This window comes from Helianthus annuus, chromosome 12, assembly GCF_002127325.2.
Source record: "Helianthus annuus cultivar XRQ/B chromosome 12, HanXRQr2.0-SUNRISE, whole genome shotgun sequence".
NCBI lineage: Eukaryota > Viridiplantae > Streptophyta > Magnoliopsida > Asterales > Asteraceae > Helianthus > Helianthus annuus.
The window spans coordinates 24314556-24330714 of NC_035444.2; positions in this window are offsets into that span (position 1 = coordinate 24314556).

Sequence of the window (16159 nt, forward strand, 5' to 3'; positions counted from 1 at the left end):
CGGGTTCAACATAGAGCCTCCACGACTCTTGTGGACTAGTGCTCATGGTGATGGATGGGGTACGCCGGTGCGAAGGCCCGGCTTCGTGATCGTGACCCGTGACTGGTGCTTTGCCTCGACCGCGAAGAAATCTTGGTGGCATGTTGACCTGCATACAAGTTTTAGGTAACAACAACAACATATAATAATAAGACCCAAAAATAAAACAAAACAGAGTTTGTCCTATGTTCTTTGTCTAGACTCGGAACTCGAAGAATGTGCAATTCGTGCACTGAGACTAAACACAAAAGGCTAGTGTTTAACTCACTCAGTGTTGGCTCTGATACCAACCTGTCACACCCCTAATTTCCACGCGTCACCGGTGGGCCCGGTGGGGGATTAACGTGACGTAGTTGATATCATCATAGTCAAACAATACAAATTATAATGCACAGCGAAAGCAAAGATAGATTCATTTCAACTTAAATTATTGTAATATTCGAGTATCACAAAGTGTCAAAATAGAATCCACAGGCAGAATCAAATAAAAAGGAAACTTCATTTCAACAGACTTCATGCATCCTAAGCTTGCGAGACTTCTATGGATACTTAAGGAGTGGCCAGCCTATTACGCGTAATACCTGCACTTAGTCTTTTTGGAAAATACGTCAGTTTACACTGGTAAATACAATTTAACTGGCTCATTTTGAAAATGTTTAAAATTGATTTAAATGCTCGTGGCATAAAACTTTTTATAACTTGGGATAATTATTTGCTTAATAATCTTGTAAAAGAATTACATGTTTGTTCTGCATTTGGTAGCCCGGGTCATGCCGGGTTAAAGATTAATAGACACACCACTTAATATAATTCCGCCGCGAGACTTCTCTCGTACCGACGATTATACATGTTGTACAACACTACGGGTGTACGCCTACACCCGAGTGCTAAGGTCGTGGCCATTCTTTGAATGATGCCAAGGATATCCGGGACATGGTCATTAAGCCCCCAAAGGCGTTAAACAAACAAAACAACATTTTCAAACGGGTTAATTTGACTGCGCATAACCAAGACCGGTTAAGGTCAATTCCCCGACCAAGCGGTATTTTATATACCGTACCCCAAGCCCGTATAGGGAAAATAAGTTAAACGTATTTACCTGAGCAAAGTATAAACCAAATATAACGAGTGCACATAGCTTTTACTGGGCTCCTAGATCTGGAAATTAAGGTTTTAATAACCTATTAGAATCCTAACGGGTCTTAAGCTTAGACCGGTTAGTTTTATATAAAGATTACGGTTTTAAACGCACAATAAGGCGAAGACCGTTTTAGAATATGGTTTTGTCCCAACAAGCTTTCACACTTGTTTTATATGGGTAACATAATCACATTCTCGATTTTGAGACCAAAAAGATATGGTTTGACCCGTTTCGGCTAAAATGGCCAAACTAGTCACATAAGCCGATCCGAACGCGTATAATGCGTAACGAGTAACCATAAGAGTCAAATACAAGTTTCTGAAGTCAATATGCTTAAAATATGTTGTGATATCAGAATGATACCTTCCATTATGCCCCAAATGATTTTAAACCAAAACTATGCCTCATAAGGGCGTTTTGGTCATTTTATAAGGTGTAAAAGGGTTAAAATGATAACCTGAGTTACAGGTCTGAATAAATTAGTAAATATACTTAATTTACTAAGTTATAACAGTAGGGTATCAAATTTATGTGAAATTTATTATCTTTAATCTTACTATGCACCGTAGGGGCATTTTGGTAATTTCACATGTGCCTAAAAGGTCAATTCTGGAATTCTGGGTTCAGAACATTTGCCTACAGTTTAAAATATAAAAATTCACTAATTACATCAGTAGGTTCAATCCTTTAAGCTTAATAAGGTTCTAGAGCACACTTATGTGTTAAAAATGCCTAAAAAGGCGATTTGGAGCCATTTCCGGGTTTTCTGTAAAAAGCTGATATGTTTAATATTCCAGAAGGCTCAAAATAATTTATTTATCATAACAAATCAGTAGAAATTAGTTTGAGGTCAAAAGGTTTTGTAAAACTCATTTTATGGCTAAAAAGGGCAAAATCGGCATAAACCGAATTAATCTTAGAACACTAAGTTATGCTCAGCCTAAAAAATAAATAAAAATCTCCAAAAATCCCAAAATATTATTTTATAACAGTGGGTAAAAATTTTGGTATAAAAATTTGGGTTTTGATAGGCTATACATAGTTTACGCCATTTAATTATCAAAGAAGCTCTTAATTACGCTATTGAGCATAACTCTTAATCTAGACCTCAAACTGACTTCAAATTTTGGGTGCAAGTTTATAAATCAGTAGCTAAGGTGCCTACCCTTTTACATTTTCAAAAATCACGTTTTAAGGTCAAATGGGCATAATGGTCAACATATAAGCGATTAACGGAAACATGCATGTGAATAGGATATCCAATGAACCAAGTTGTATAATCTCAGAGAGTTATACTAACATGTAAATAGGTTCAAAAGAAGCTCTAAGGCAATCCTAATCTTGTCTTAAACGGGTCAGAACTGAAAGTCAAAGCAGAAGTCAAACTTTGCGACTTTCGGTTCCAAACCGAGCCTAAACTGAAAATTGTCGAGTTGAACATGTTGGAACATGTTCTTACATTAATTACCAAGTTATTTAAATGTTAAAACAGGTTGCATGCATCCTATATTGCTAATTATAAGTTAATTCGGATTTAAGCATTCTGTTGACTTTTTAAAGTTAGCTTTGACTCGACAATTGACATGCCTAGAGTGGGAATCTGAAAATACCCTTTTAAGGGTTTGTTACCCACATAATTACCTACTTAAAGGTATCTTAAATTCGTGATTTGACAGAGCACATTTTAATTAATCACGAAGTCAAACCTTAATTACGACGGTTTGACTTTTAGCTAATTAACTAAGCTAAAACAACTTAAAAGAGGTTAAGGACACTTACAAGAGTCCTAAGAAGGATTAGGGATTTAATGAGAACTTGTTGCTGTCCAAGGAAATTCCAGAGAAGTCTTGAACCAAAGTTGCAAGTGAGCATGTAAAGTGTTCACAACTTCAAGCCCTTATATAGTGAACCTTGAGGTCCAAGATGATGCCAAGATAGTCTAGAGTGGTTACAAGATCACCCCAGGTGTCTCTATGATGCTATATACTGCCTAGCAAGTCCCTGGTTTCGAAAACCATTCATTTAAGTCGGTGTAACAGGCTGAACAGGCAGCTGTCCATTTTCTGCTGCCAGCGACTGCCTTACGGACCGTAAGCTTAAGGCCTTGCGGTCCGTAACCGACCCTTGCAGAAATCACCCAGGTATCCTCCTTACGGACCGTAAGACTAGGGCCTTGCGGTCCGTAACCGGTGGTCAGAAAAACAAAAAATTTCACAAACTTCAAGTCTTGACCATGCAACCTCGTGGATTCCGAATTACATGCTAACTTTCTCAGTTGTGGGACCTAGTGGCTCAGCCATTGCATGCTTGTATGTCCCTTACATGTTTCTACAATCTTGGCATCTTGTAATCTCTTAAAGTGACGGATATTTCCAAGGATTTAAGTCTTGGATTCTCACAAGAGTTGGTCATGTTAGTTAACTACTATTAATTTCTTTTACACAAGAATTTTATTCAGCATTTTAGTAGCAACACTCCCAATAATCCAAATTCCATATAAAAGATGGAACTTTAGAAACGACCGGCTAATATATATATAAGATGTTTGTCAAATGATTTAAGGATCTCGGGATTTATAAATTTGGGTCGCTCAGAGGTATTTTAATAACATGTCACCCTTGGGTCGTTCAGAGGTATTTTGAAATAACATGACGCCCTTGCATTTAAAATCCTACCATACATCTTTATATTTAATCCGGTTTTCCTGACACGTTTGTCCCTCATGACACGTGTCTTTATTTTATTGGACAGGAATTTCCGAGGTGTTACAATTCCGGTCTCCGCTTAATTTAGCGTTTAGAACCGTAAAGTTTCTTTCTAGCTAGCCGGTCTAAGTTTTTGGCTTAACTAAAGACCCGTTAGCATCCTAATAGGTTATTAAACCTTCTATACAGATTAAGTAGCATCCAGTAGAAGGTATCATCATAAAGCTTTAGGATTATACGGCTGAGTTACCTTTCACATTAGCTCAGGTAAATACTTTTAACTTATTTTCCCTTATACGGGCTTGGGATATGGTATTATAATAATACCACTTGGTCGGGTATGAAATAATTTAATCGGATTGTGATTAATAAATTTACATAACCCGTTTTAATCTGTCTTGTTTGATAACATAAACATTGGGGGTTAATTCGACCGTGTCCTGGATATCCTCGACTCATTTCATTTGAAAATGGCCACGACCTATGCACGGGGTGTAGGCATACACCTGACAGATGCAAATGCTAAAGTATAAACCCACATGTTGGGAATAACTCTTTTGCGGGTTCTATAAGTGGTGAGTCGGTTAATCATGACCAGCTTCCAACCAGCCCCAATTGTATGACAAACATGTAAATCTGTATACAAGATTATCTTTAAATAATTGTCCCAAGTTATAAATGATTTGTGCCTTATGCACTTAAATCAATTTTCATAAATGTTTTCAAAAGAGTCAGTTAATTGTATTTACCAGTGTAAACTGACATATTTTCTAAAGACTGATTGACAGGTACCTCTCGTAAATAGGCTGGAGCTATTAGGTGTCGTATAAGAGGATCTTGCAAATCCCTAGATACCTGAAGTCTGTTATTTTGTTTTCTTGTATTTTATTTATGATCCGCCTGTGGATCTTATTACAATCCAGTCTGTATATTCTTTCATTCAGACACTCAGACATTATGGTTTGTAATAGTTTATTTACCAAGCCTTCCGTTGTGCTATTATATTGTGTGTATTGACAATGATGATATCAACTACGTCACGATACTCCCCGCCGGGCCCACTGGTAATATGTGAAAATATCGGGATGTGACATGTTTCAAATCTAACAATGATGATTTAAGGAGATTCCAGACGCATCTCCTTCAATTTCTGTTTCAGATCTGACGCATCTCCTTCAATACCAGATGCATCTCCTTCAATTTCTGTTTCAATTAACAAAGAATTAACAACCACCATTATCATTGACGCATCTCCTTCAATTTCTGTTTCAGATCTGATGATGATGATGGTTCAAATCTAACTTCACTTTTCCAGCAATATTGTTCGGTTGTGGTGGTGATTTGCTACTATAAATGATTTGATAGTGGTGGTGATGGGGACTTCCGGCTAAATGATTTGTTGATGGTGGAGGTTATGAGGTGGGTAGCCATAAAATGCAGAGAGAGGTTGGAAAGATAGGGGGATGGAGGTTATGGGTTAGTGATGTTCAGGACCTATCATGGTGGTGGTAGGGATGATTTTTGTGGCCATAGAGGGGTAGTGGTTGGATAATGGTGGTGGTGATGCACAGTTAGAGAGAAAGAGAGAGTGGGTGGGGGTGGTGCACAATTAGAGAGAGAAAGAGGATCTGATGCATTTATTTATGAAATACCATTTTTGCCCTTGCCTTAAATAAAACCTAACTGAGTAATTTAACTCAGTTTGGTGTAAAGTACTTACTTAAAGTGTTATATAACATGTGTTTGTTGGACATAAAATAAAATTAAAACTTTTAAATGGCACGTTTCAAAATACAGATAATACATAAAGGACAAAAAGTGAAATTTACTCTTTAAGTTTAACATAGTTGGGAGATTTGTCATACAAGATATGGAAAGGACTATTGAAATTAAGAATGTGGATAGGAAACCGATTAATGCAATAAACAGCCATTTGGAATGCATGGGACTGAAAGTTTAGTAGAAGGCGAGCAAAATGGAGCAAAGCTACACCAGTTTCAACAATGTAACAGTGGCTTTTTCTAGCTACACCATTTTGCTCGAGAGTATGAGGAGGAGCGGTAAAATGTGTGATTCCCAATTATTGGAGTAGCGGGATTAGCTTTTGATATTCACCACCATTTACGAGAATAGAGATATTATCGGTGTTTGAAAGTATTTGTCAACCATGAGTTTAAACTTGAGGAATTATTTGAGATGCATACGACTTTTTATCAGATATAACCAGGTATACTTGATATAATAATCAACAAAAATTACATAACGAGAAAAACCATCAACTGATTGTTTCAGCCACAAAACATCAGAATAAAAAAGTGGTAAAGGTTTTAGTTGCAACAAATGAATTTGGACCAAAAGGTGATTTAATACTTTTATTGATTAGACATGATTCAAAACGAAAAGAAAGTTTAGATGTAATAGTTGAACTAAAACGAAATGTATGACTTAAAGACTTGTGACACGTATAGAAGGATACCCGGGTTTGTGATCCTAATCGATCAATAAAGTTTTCTTGGTGTGGTTGAGTTGGGGAATGGCTCGGATAGCGGTGGAGTAGATATCACCCTCGTTCTCCTCCGCATGAGTGGCACCCCATGCGAAGATCCTTAACATAAAATAAAATAAAAAATCAACGAGACATAATAACATTGTTGAATATTTGTTATCTGATTATTGATAATTCAACGTTACTATCGAGGTACGACCTAAAGAGTTACACTTTGGACAACAACAAGTTATAATATTTAACTGTTAAATATTAGTTCAAGAAACATGGATTTAGATGTGATAGTTAATTATATGGAGATATAATTAAAAGAGTAAAGTGTCAAATGATCTCAAAGTAATATGATCCCAGAGAGTATAGGGACCTAAACTCAGGGCCCATTTTGCATTTTACTCTAATTAATTGTCAAATGGTCCCAGAGTAAAATTGTTTATTGAAACAATTAACAGGATTAAGGCTCTGATGATTTAATTATTTTTATAAATAATTAGATGAAATTAGTTTTAAGTTTATTTTATAAATAATCAAAATGTAATTAGTTTTGTTATTTAAATAAACGTAACTGCAAACCCTAGTTACACAAGAGATCACAAAAGAAACCTAACACCATACCACCTCCCTCACCATTGTCACCCTCTACCCAGGGGCGAACACATAGAGTGGGTCGGGGTCCCCGGACCCCAATATTTTTAAAAAAATTAGTAGATTCGGTATATTAAATTGTAAAAGGACCTCATAAATACAATTAGGTGGACACCATAGAATGAAAAGGAAAGCTGGTGTACTGGTAAATTCCCTTATTTACCAACAAGAGGTCATGGGTTCAATCCTTGTATAGCCCATTTTCCTATTTTTTTTAAATCTAGTTGAAACCTCACTTTTACCCGACCCAAATGAGGACCGACCCGAACATTTTAACGTTTTGTTATGAAAATTTTGAACACCGAAAAAATGGACCCCATTGGAAAAAAAATCCTGGGTCCGCCACTGCCTCCCCCATTGGCCCACCTGCGACTGCCAGCCACCGCGGCTAGCCACCGATCCCGGCCGCCAATCGACGCCACTCCACGCAACGTTGCACCATGCGTTGCCGCCTGTATGGTCCCGCATGCGTGCACCACTGCTCCTGCTCCATTGTTTCGAGTGTCGATTCAGGTTTGCAGGTTTTCATGAACGTCTCTTCTAGCGGGATGTTTGTTGATCCTTAGTGCGGGTCTTCGACTTTCGTGAAAGTATAAACCCTAAACCACCTATAGTTGTGTTTTTATTTATTCAGAATGTTAATGAACTCTTAGGCTATAGGGTGTGGTCATGATCCTCATGACCACCATGACCCTCCACATAGGCTTCACATCATCCATCTTTAATCCATTATTCAAAACCACTACCCTAAGGGTGTGGTCATGAGCCAAACCACTATCCCCTTTATTTTTGTTAATTTGTTTTTGTCTTAAAATTATTAAATGGGAGGGTCGTGGTAATCGTGGTTTAATCCATGGGAACCACCATCAATCAAGGAGGGGGATGGTATACCATTTAATTAATGATCCTATGTGGAAATAATGTTCCAATCCATGACCCCCACACCCCATAGCCTTAGTGGGATAGTTTTATTGTAAAATTGTACACACTTCCGCTCATATTAATAAACATTATTAATAACTAAATAACAGTTTTATTTAAAACCGTTCAACGAATCCCAACAAGTATGCCATAATTTTGCAACAGATATTATATTTTTGCGAAGATTAGGAACATGTAGAACATTCGGAAGAAAGAGAAAACGAGATGATGTATGAATGTGTGTGTGGCCCGTGTGAGTAATCTTGAAGTGTTTTACCGTCGATCAAGATGATCTAATCAGGCCACTTGTATTCAGAAACGGTGTGGAGAGTCGCGTGGTCGGAAATAATATGGTAAGAAACACCATTGTCAAAAAGCCATGTTGGTGAGTTTTGTATGGACCTGGTTATGGTGATGTTTACAACCAGACTCGTAGATGTGACAAGTTGATGCTAATATTGTTAAACTTTAGAAATTGAGCTAATTTATGAGAGTCTCGTGTTTCATGACCTGGAATATTACAATATCGACAGTAAGATTGATTATAATCAAGACAAAAATTATTACCATTGTTGCTTCGATTTGACCGATATTGGTTTCTTGGTGATAACCGAATGTTGTATTGTTGTGAATCCGAGGTAGATGAGGAAAAGCTATAACAACCCTCGAAAAACGCCTTATAACACCCCGTATACGAGAAACCGGGCTCGTATAACCCTAATTTTATAAAAATCAAATAAAATAAGGTTTTTATGGTGCTCGTGGGCCGCGACAGGATGCACCTAGGTGCCTCGCGGGGCGCGAGACCCCTTTGCTTGCCGGTCACCTGTGATGCCATGTGTCCCGTAACGTGGTAAGTCTAGGTTGTGAGCAGGCAACCGTAGCCGTAGCTAGGGTGCCCTCACGGGTCGCGAAAGAAAAGAGAGGAGGTTGTCGCGGGGCGCGACAGACCTCAATTTCAACTATAAAAGGAGCAGAGATGCAACATTTCAAATTCGTTCATCAATTTCTTTCTCTCTGTCCCTATAGTGCAAGTATAATAGCTCGGTATTATACCCCTAAAACACGAAGCTCTACCTCATTGTAAGTATTTTAACCCCGATCACTAATTCGTTACCTTACCCAATTGATCTAGGGCCCCAAAACGCATGTTGAGGCTCTGCCTGACTCAATTCGTTGGGGTTCTGTCTCGTGTTGTATGGCTAATGTGATTTGGGTTATCTTACTAACACGTGTGCATTGTATATTTTAATAGAAAATAATCAGGAAAATCAACAGGAAGCTGTAGAAATACCTAAGTCTACAAAGTGAGTCATTTCTCTTTTTCTCACCGTTTGTGAGTCCATTCTACTTTTTCTCACACTGGTCATTCTCTTTTTCTACCAAATTGTATTACAAAATCTCAAATATTTTCAAGTATACTTACAGTGATTGAGTCTTTGTATTCTACAATTGCTGCCGGTATGTGGGGTTGTATACACTACTAGTCAAGCGTTACTATTGGACAAAGAGTTAGCCAATAGTAATATGACCACAGTCATGGAACTGCCAACATGACAAATACTGAATGAGTAATTGGGTAGATATATACATTATAATCGCTCTCAATACTGTAAAGTTATAAAAGCTTATTTGATTAAACTAGAATGCACTTGCCAGTATTGTTTGCTAATAAAGTATTTTTAAAACAAGTTTTAGGTAACTTAATGTGAAGCTATAAGAAGGAAACTATGGAGCACTGAAGGCTTAAAGAAAGTGGCTATAAAAGTTAACTAAATAAAAAGGAGATTATGTTTTCAATAATTAGGGTCTATCCCTATAAATGTATTAAGAATGAAACATGGGTTTTATCCCATTTGTTTATTATAAAAGTTTGTTGTTTTGAAACTCTGAAATTTATTTCCTAACTACGAACCTGATGTCTCATTTCCGCTGCCAAATTAATAAACACCGATACCACCTGACTGCTGGTTCGCGGCTCCCGCTCCCGAGGTAGGGGTCGGGGGCTGCGACAGAAGGTAGTATCAGAGCCACTGGTTTAAGCCATTTAGTTGTTCTCTTAATACCTAAATTTTAACCAATTGTGTTAGGAAATAACTTATGTGTTATTTTGTGTACATATGTATATTATTATTTTGTGTTATTTGACAATTTTCTAGTTTACACTATGAGTGATCAAGGCACCTCTGATGCGTACCATCAATAACCTCATTCTCCAAAGAATGAAGGAACTTCCTATTCAAATCCAGGATATATTGCTGATTCTGAGGATGTCTTTGTTTTCAAAGCAAAATCCAAAGAACCATTTCCCCCTAAAAAGAGAGGTTGGTTTAGTAGAGCAACTTATGAAAGGAGGAAAAGAATGAGAAAACTCCAACAACAAAGGATAGCAAATAGAGAGAGGAATACCCAGGATCAGGAGGCTAGACCCTTATGGGAGGAAGAGTTGGATAGGCAACTAGCTGATTTTCACATGTTCAGGAATGTAGAGTTTGGAAATGTAGAGGGAGGAATTAATCTCAACCAAGTAGCAGACCCACAACTTCTACCTTTATTCCATAACCAACTCATGGAACTAGAATAGAACCAGGGAAACCAGCTACAAATCCCAGCCTTTGACCCAAATGAAATCCCTAGAATTCCCGCACCAAACCCTTTAGACTATGACCCGTGGTGGGACGACAATAGGTCAATTCAGGAAATATTGAATAACCCATACCCTTACGGAGAACCGATACCACGTTACCTTGACCCAGTGCCATCCCTAATGCCACCAATGACCGATGAAAATGTCACAGAACTTCGCCGTATGGCGAAGAGTTTGTTGAAGAAGGGAATCAAATCCGTCAGATCGGAGAGAAACTAGTCTGGAAGTATAACGAGAACGAGATGTTGTACTAGAAACAGGTCACCTAATATATAGATTTATATGTGTATTTTGTACTTTGATAAAAAAAATCCATTAAAATAAATAAATTAATATATATCACCTATATATATATATATATATAAATATATCGATGCATAGTTACTAGTATTTAAATTTCCAGTTATAGTTGTAATATATGCATATATAGATATATAAAAAGAGTACGTCGCAATGATCGACATTTTTGGTTAAATGTGCTTGAGTATTTGTTTGTTTAAATTATTTGTGATATTAATACTTCATAATGTTTACAATTCAGATGTCAAACGAAGTAAATCAGGAAATCCAGAATAACAATAATAACGAGAACCAAGTGGATAAAAGTGCTATTGAACACATAGTAGCCCAAGAAATCATAGATGCTATGCCATATATTATCGAAACTATTAAAAAGGCATAAAATAATTCTGCAATAGGCAGCAAACATGAACTCACCGAACCAAGTCACAGCGTGAATGGAAATCATGGACCACTTATCCAAGCTCCAATTCCAAAAAGAAGAAGGACCATCTCATATGGTTGTTCTTATAAAGAATTCTTTACCTGTAAACCAATAGAATTCTCAGGCAATGAAGGAGCCCTTTCAGCCTTACGCTGGATAGAAAAGACAAAAGCCGTCTTAAAAATAAGTAAATGTGCAGATGAATATAAGATCATGTTTGCTTCTAATCTTTTTAAGAATGCAGCCTTGGAGTGGTGGAATACCACTCTTCAGTCTAGAGGAAGTGACAGGGTTTATAACATGGAGTGGAACAACTTTAAGGAGATAGTTGAAAGGAAATTTTGTCCTCTTAATGAAAAGGACAAATTGCTAATAAGTTCCTAAATCATAGAATGGTTGGAATAGATTGCAGGGAATACACTACCATATTCTTTGAATATGCTAGGATAGTACCAACCTTGGCCTCACCAGAACCAGTATTAATCTCCCGTTACTTCTGGGGATTAATCAGTGAAATCAGACATGTAGTCAAGCCAGCTAGACCACAAACTATAGAAGCAGCAGTAGAACTTGCCAACACTCTGACTGATGAATTGGTACGTACATAAGAGGAAAACCAGAAAAAGAACCTAGCTCAAAAGATTACCCAAGAATTACGTGGTGGTAATTCCTACCGTGGAAAAGGACCGGGTTCTTCCTCTTCACCCAACTGCAAGTATTGCAAAAGAAAGCACTCAGGGAGATGCTCGATATACTGCAACTTCTGCAAAATATCTGGACATAAAGAAGAAGGCTGTAGGAAGAAAGCTAGCAATAAAATATGCTACAATTGTGGAGAAGCTGGTCACATTAGACCGAACTATCCGAAACTAGCTCTAGCAACAATCAACAAGGCTAAGACAACCGAAGGACCTAAGAAGAATGCCAGAGCATTCGTTCTGACAACTGAAGAAGCCAAGATAATTCCGGATGTGATTGCCGGTACGTTCTTAGTTAATGATGTTTATGCTAAAGTATTATTTGACTCTGGTGCAAACCAAAGTTTTATCTATACTTCTTTCTACAAACTTCCCAATCAACCGTTAACTAAACTTCAACAAGACTGTCTGGTGGAAACGACAAATGGAGATTCCATCAAGATAAGCGAAATCATGCAGGGAGCAAGGATAGAAATTCTAAACCATAATTTTATTGCTAATATTTTTCCAATGAATCTAGCCGGATTCAATGTCGCATTAGGAATGGATTGGTTGGTAGCCAATCATGCCAGTATTCTATGTGATCTAAAGTCAGTGCAAGTGTAATGCCCATAAATTTAAAATCATTATTCTAGAAATAAAAAAGAATAATAGTAATTATAAACCACTAGAAAACTCTAATTAAGACACCCAAGCATGTCAATCAAGCAAGTAGGTTGGCATGTCAAGCAGGTAGGTAGGCATGTCAAGCAGGTAGGTAGGCATGTCAATCAAGCAGGTAGGTAGGCATGTCAAGCAGGTAGGTAGGCATGTCAAGCAGGTAGGTAGGCATGTCAATCAAGCAGGTAGGTAGGCATGTCAAGCAGGTAGGTAGGCATGTCAATCAAGCAGGTAGGTAGGCATGTCAATCAAGCAAGTAGGTAGGCATGTCAAGCAGGTAGGTAGGCATGTCAAGCAGGTAGGTAAGCATGTCATCAAGCAGGTAGGTAGGCATGTCAATCAAGCAGGTAGGTAGGCATGTCAAGCAGGTAGGTAGGCATGTCAAGCAGGTAGGTAGGCATGTCAATCAAGCAGGTAGGTAGGCATGTCAAGCAGGTAGGTAGGCATGTCAAGCAGGTAGGTAGGCATGTCCCAAAAATTAGTATAAATAGAGGACATTGGGACTTGATTTGGGAAGTTGAAACGACGCTCATAAGTTCTGTGTACGTCGAGTTATAGTTAAATCAGTCCACAACACACACTAATTCACGAAGTGCTGCCGCAATCAGGGTAATAACTCGATCGCTATTACGATTCATTGTCCGATCGATCAATATATCCAATGGATGTTTAAGTGCTGCCCACATTAGGGTTATACTTTGTCGTTCGTCGTTAATTCGATGGATGAGTTTAAGTATCGTACTTTGTCGTTCGTCGTTAATTCGATGGATGTTTAAGTATCGCACTTTGTCGTTCGTTGTGAGAATTTGATCTCGTGAGTTATCGTAAATGCTGTATTAAGTTACTAACCTAGTTTGTGTGCATGTTATTTAAATTAGGTTAAAAGATTAATCAATAGTCTAAACTCTGCCCATATAAATCTAAAATATTAGCACAAGGTAGCTTCACTTTGGAGTTATTAAGGTACGGATCCTTACCCCACTCTTTATTGTTTCATATTCAAGTTATTATAAAACCACTAAATTACTATATCTGTTAAAAACTCCTCACGTCTTTGATTATCAATTCATTTGACAGTCCGTTAAATTCCTATCCTAATCATTTGATTTAGCTTTCATGTCATGCGATAGTATTATGTCGTTATACTCATTATCGCATGTTCCAATGTATGTTCCGTTTTGTTATGAAAATAAGTTTTATAAGTTATGTGAATAAGACCATTTGTACTCTGATACCCTGAGTATCGCTTCTCGTGGAGTGTCGTGGAGTGTCCCACGAGCATGTTGTTGTGGCATCAACATCATGTGCTCCATCCGTGACGGAGAGATCAGTTCACGGCGTCTCTTAAGTACAAGTGTGGTACATAAGGCTATTAGGAGGCGTATGGATCGATCCTAGAATTTAAGTATAAGGAGGTGGATAACGGGTATGCCAATTCGCCATCTCATGTGATAATTATGCAGGAGTAGCTACCTGTGTATTGTCACGTTTTAAGTTTGCTCATGGGTACATCCGTAAGATATGATTATGAAATTTTGTTCTTGCATCGTATCATTTTCGCCTAAAGTTCCATCCGGATAAGATTTCATATGAAGCATTATTTGTTATTTGAGCCTAAAATTCCGTACTGAGCATTCGGCTCATTCCGTTAACTTTTTGTATATACAGGTCCACAGGTTACTTTGGCAGGGGAAAAGAGAGAAGAATAAAGCCTAGGAATAAATCTGAAGATATTAGTTAATTAAGATGAATGTCTCCGCTTGTATATTAATCTTAATTTTAATGATCGTGTGGTTGTATCCTTATCAAATAAATAAATGGAATTATGACTTTTGTTTATGTTACCGTTATTGTGACACGTCAGCCCTTCCGGGTTGGGGTGTTACAGCAAGTAAGTACACCAAATGATGAAAAGATCACAATTAAAGGAGACAAGCCAACGAAAACCACAAAGTTCATCTCTGTGATGAAAGCTGCAAGTTATGCAAGGAAAGGAGGAATGGTGTATATGATTTCAGTAATCCTTAACACCAAAGGAAAAGAATTAAAAGATATTCCCGTAGTATCTAAATTCTCAGACGTTTTCCAAAAGAATTACCTGGATTACCGCCAGATCGAGAGGTTGAATTTAGGATTCACCTGATACCAGGAACGACACCGATTGCCAAAGCACCTTATACACTAGCACCAACAGAGATGCAGGAACTGAAGAAACAGTTGGACGAACTACTTGACAAAGGTTTTATACAACCTAGTTCATCGCCATGGGGAGCAATGGTACTGTTTGTCAAGAAGGACGGTTCAATGCGTATGTGCATTGATTACCGGGAATTGAACAAGGTTACGACTAAAAATCGGTACCCGCTACCGAGAATCGATGATCTGTTCGATCAACTCCAAGGAGCTCGATTCTTTTCTAAGATCGACTTACGCTCAGGATATCATTAATTGAAAGTACATGAAGAGGACATTCCTAAAACTACTTTCAGAACAAGGTACGGTCATTATGAATTTACAGTCATGCCATTTGGTTTAACCAATGCCCCAGCCGCATTTATGGACATGATGAACATGATATGTAAGCCATACCTGGATAAATTCATAATTGTCTTTATAGATGATACTCTAATTTACTCTAAGAGTAAGGAGAATCATGCGGAGCATTTGCATATACTTCTGACATTATTAAGAAAAGAAAAGGTTTATGCTAAATTCTCAAAATATGAATTCTAGTTGCAAGAAGTGCGATTCCTTAGACATCTGGTTAATCATGAAGGAATTCATGTGGATCCCACAAAGATCAAGGCGATTACCAAATGGAAAGTCCCTAAGTCAACAATGGAAGTAAGAAGTTTTCTTGGACTGGCAGGGTATTATAGACGTTTTATTCAAGATTTCTCTAGAATAGCCATTCCATTGACCAAACTGACTTGCAAATCAGTTAAGTTTGAATGGGGACCAAAACAAGAAGAAGCATTCAGGATTTTAAAACAAAGGTTAACTAACGCACCCATACTCGCTTTGCCTGAAGGAACTGAAGACTTTATAGTCTATTGTGACGCATCTAAGTTAGGATACAGATGGGTGTTGATGCAATGTCAAAAGGTTATTGCTTATGCCTCTAGACAGCTTAAGAAACATGAAGAGAATTATATAACCCATGATCTAGAGTTTGGGGCCATAATTTTTGCCCTTAAGATTTGGAGACATTATCTTTATGGTAGTAAATTCGTTGTCTTCACAGATCATAAGAGTTTAATATATATCTTTGGACTGAAAGAGTTAAACATGAGGCAAAGATGTTGGATGGAAATTCTTAGTGATTATGAATGTGATATCCAGTATCATGCAGGGAAAGCTAACGTAGTAGCTGATGCTTTAAGTCGAAAGTATCATGAAAAGCCAAAAAGAGTACGCTCTCTCAGACTAAATCTGCAAATAGATTTAAATGAGCAAATTAGAAAAATACAGGAGAC